The following is a 4,608-nucleotide window of genomic DNA, read 5'->3' on the forward strand; positions in this document are numbered from 1 at the left end:
TTTACAATGAAAAAATATTCTCCTATTTATACTATTCCTCGAATAGGAGTCAAAAAGGAAATATAATTCTAATAATCTAACAAAATTCCTAAAATATTCGTCCAATATGGTAGGAATTTGATTAAGAATGAAATTCTAGTAAGATGAGAAAAAACGCGGAAAAAAGGAAAATCGCTCACAAAAATGAACCATGTGATCGCATGGTTAAAACGTGTGCGGCCGCATGGTAATAGAATTTTGGCCATTTGATTCTCGGTATCATGCAGTGCGGCCGCATGGTTGCACTGCACACTCTCGTCTTCAACTGCTTGTAACGCATTGATCCATTTTGTTTCGGCCTTTGACCCGAACACGAAACTTGTCCCATTTTGAGTCCCGAACATGGTTCCATCAATAGTTTCTTAAATGAGCAATTCCATCGCTTGTTTCACTTGCTTTGCCCTTGATCGCATCGTTGGTCCGCCATCGACTATCAACGGGTCTCGTCTCGCACTTGCCTTCGTCGGGCTATCAGCCATGCTTTACTGCAAGGGCCAAGCTATACATTTTTGTAGTAAAGCCATATACACAGCATTTCACATATTGAGTAGTGTTTACCTCAGACCTAAAACTGATAAGATACCTTATGAGATTCGGAAGGGTAGAAAGACTACTGTCAAATACTTTCGTGTGTTTTGTAGCAAGTACTATATCTTGAGAGATAGAGAGAACTTACGAAAGTTTGACTCGAAGTGTGATGAGTGAATCTGTCTAGGATACTTCAAGAACAGTAGAGCCTATCGTGTATATAATTCTCATACCCAAGTTATGATGGGATCCATAAATATAGTGATAGATGATGTTTTTATTAAGGGAGAGATTGGAGGAGATTGAGATGAGTTAGATCACTCGAGTGGAGATCTTGTCACAGTAACTAAACCTAAAGAAAAATCAATTCCCAAACATCTACACTCACTGAAAGGTCTAGACTCTCTCGATAATGAGTAATCTTCTAGTGAAAAATCCAAACCTCTTAAGGAACCTTCATCTAGAGTTAAGTCTAATCATTCTAAAGTCAATATTATTAAAGATTTAGATGAAGGGATGAAACTTTGCACAAGGGTTTGATTCCCAAATTGACCTAAGAAAGTAGAAGAAATCCCTAGTGATGAATGTTAGGTAAATGTAACGAATGAAAAACTGAATCAATATGCAAGAAATAATATGTGGTGTTTGATACCTAGGCCTGAAAATTGTAATGTTATAAGTACTAAGTATATATTTAAGAATAAGCCTGATGATCAAGATACATAACTAGGAATAGTGCTAGGTTAGTCGCGTAGGGATATACTCAGGTTGAAGGTGTAGACTTCGATGAGACATTCGCTCCTGTTGCACATCTTGAGTCCATCATAATTCTTCTTGTTATTGCTAGTGCCCTTAGGGGTTTAAGTTATATCAAATGGATGTCAAGAGTGCCTTCTTGGATGTAATACTTCAAGAAATAATTTATCTTGAACAACATAAAGGATTCATCAACCCTAAGTTTCCTCATTATATGTACAAAATAAATAAAGCTTTATGTGGTCTTAAACAAATTCCTAGAACTTTGTATGATATACTTACTGCATACCTCATGGAACATGGTTTTTCTAGAGGAGGTACAGATAGAAATTTATTCATAAGACACATTGAAGAAACCATCACTGTAACACAGATCTATGTCGACGACATCATCTTTGGTTCCCCATTGACTCTCTTGCTCATGAATTCGTTGAATGCATGAAACGTGATTTTGACGTTTTTGAGATGAGCATGGTTGATGAATTAAGTTGCTTTCTTGGTTTCCAAGTAAAACAAACTAATAATGGGTTGTTTATCACTCAATTAAAGTACACTAAAGATTTTGTTAAGAGACTTAGGCTAGATAGCAAGACACACACTAGAAAAGCCACGAGCATAATGTCAAGTTAGATCATGATCCAACAAGAAAGAGTGTTAATCAGACACTGTATAGGAGTATGATAGGTAATTTACTCTATCTTACTGCCAGTAGACCGAACATAGCATTCAATATTGGGGTATGCGCAGGATTTCAGGCTATTATCAGGTGTATCATCAGATATGTGAATGAAAACTTAGATCATGGAATCTTGTACTCTAAAGATATTAATCTTGATATTACCGGGTATTCAGATGCCGTATGGGTAGGAAATGCCAATGATAGAAAGAGCACTTCGAAAGCCTATTTCTGTATTGGTTCTAATCTTATGGCTTGGATGAGTAAAATACAAAATTCTATCTCATTATCCACGATCAAAACCGAATACATAACTATAGGAAGTTGTTGCACTCAACTGCTTTGGATGAAGCAATTGTTGAGTGATTATAGAATTCAACAAGGTCGTGCTTTATTTTATCAAATGCTATTAATATTTCCCAAAATCCTGTACAGCATTCTTGGACTAAATATATTGATATTAGACATCACTTCTTCCATGAGCTTGCACAAACCTGTGTTGCATCTCATGTACACATCTCTACAAAAAATCAATCGGCTAACCTATTTAGTAAGCCCTTGGATGATTTGATGCTCAAGTCTCTTAAGAAAGCTATTGGAATCTATGTACCTCTTCAATTAGCTACTTAGGTTCATGTATATAAAGGTAGTGTCATTCATTAATTCTTGCATACATTTCATTCTACGTGTTCTTTTGTAGTTACTGCATTTTTTTATTAACAATAAAAAAATTACACCGTATCCTTGTAATTGATTTACTTAATTTTGCATTTTTGTGATTGGGTATGTGTGTAACGAATGGATCGTTATGTAATTTTCATCACTTTGGTTAGAATTATATGGAGTACTTGGTATAGGTCTTTTCATGTAATATCTGTTCAACACACAGTATGACCTAGTAAATGAGTTTTAACCGCATGGGTTAGATTTGGGATGGAAGTCAACGGTTGGTAAAAGTGACCTTGAACATAAATTGATCTGTTACTAGTTTGACTTGAAATGCCGGTATTTTTCCCTTGATAGTAAAGATGACTAAGTGCCCAAAATTTATGTAACGCCCCGACTCCTTGTGGACTGGAACGTTACTTACTTTACTTAACTAACCAGTGGTTTAGTCATAGGAGAATATGTTTTAGCGAAAGCATAATTTTTACAATAATAATTTTAACAACAAACTTTCGAATACTTTAAGTAAAACACTGAATAAAAAAAATAACGGAACATAATTTATTTGAAGAAAACACAACTTGTTCTCGCGTTTAGCGTTATTCAAATACTTTAACGAAATAATATTGAAAACGTTCACAAAAATAAATCTAAATAACTTGTTCACCGGGTTTTTCCATGGACTTATTGCACAACTCTCCATCTTTTTCATCATCCAGACCCAAGGTAGAATCATATCAATCTGTAGAGAAGGGGTTAAACCCGTGAGTTAAAAAAACTCAGTAGATATCATTGGTGCATTCGTGAACAAGCTATACATTTCAAAGCTGTAATTTTAGAAACCTTTTCATAGTAGGATTTTCGTTAGAATCCCAAACACGTAGAGTCATGACTTAACACAATGCCTCGACCGGAAGTACATATCGTACCCAGAGATACCATTAGACATGGAGGTGTATGCCGTACTGGAGGTACCATTAGACATACAAACATTAACATAAATGTGACGCCCCGAACTTAAGCTTCGAGGGTCACGTACTAAATATAATAGCTTTTGCCTTTGGTACATGTAAATACTCTTAAATAGAAGTATTACACATTAGAAACTTATTTTCAATTTGGTAGAATATCTCTCATAAAATTTAATGGCCGGTAGAAAAGTGCATGTCGACATGAAATTATACTCTACATATACGGACTCGGCACTGCCACGGTTAATTGGGGCAGCAAGTTCGACTATTTTTATAAAATTCATCCCAACTCCATTTTCTATGAAATTTATGGCATTAGAAAGATAATTTCAATTAGTTTTCTAGGTTAAAATATGAAAATTTTCCAAGATCATATGATATGGGCGTTTTACTGAAAACAGTGAAGTATTGCACAGGAAATTCAGATTGACCCCTCGACGTTTAAAAATTTATATCTCAGGCCATAGTTATCCAAATTGAGTGATTCCTGCACCCATATTTAGAAAACTCAAAGAGAAAAAAAATAATTATTTTTAGAGTCTCAAATGGACATTTATAGAGTTGGAAATATTATTTTGAAATTGACCCAAAAATTGTTCCGTTTCTGCCTTTTGTCACTTGCAAGGAGAAGTTTTTTTAAAAAAATGTCTCTTAACACAACATAGAAGATATAATTGCATAATTTACTCCCGATACCATATTACATCATGTCTTATACATGCTTTTATACAATACCATAAGAAAACATATGGAAAGCAGTAGAACAAAACATGCAAAAACAAAACTTCGATGCAAAACAACCTTGTCCCTAACCTATCATCGATTATGCCGAATGACTTCCACCAACTTCGCAATTATGGATCTGAAAATTTTAGTATAGAATACTATGAGTATAAGGAATACTCAGTGAGATACCATGCTTGGATTTTAACATGTTAATACTACACAAAAGACTACAATCAAACACATACT

The 4,608-nt window shown here is 34.7% G+C and overlaps 1 pseudogene; it reads right to left on the reverse strand.

The window, feature by feature from the left end:
- LOC111408502 overlaps positions 1-518 on the reverse strand; it is an 8,524-nt pseudogene extending 8,006 nt beyond the window's left edge.
- Positions 519-4,608: the final 4,090 nt, after the last annotated feature.

This window comes from Olea europaea, chromosome 13, assembly GCF_002742605.1.
Source record: "Olea europaea var. sylvestris chromosome 13, O_europaea_v1, whole genome shotgun sequence".
Classification (NCBI taxonomy): Eukaryota; Viridiplantae; Streptophyta; class Magnoliopsida; order Lamiales; family Oleaceae; genus Olea; species Olea europaea.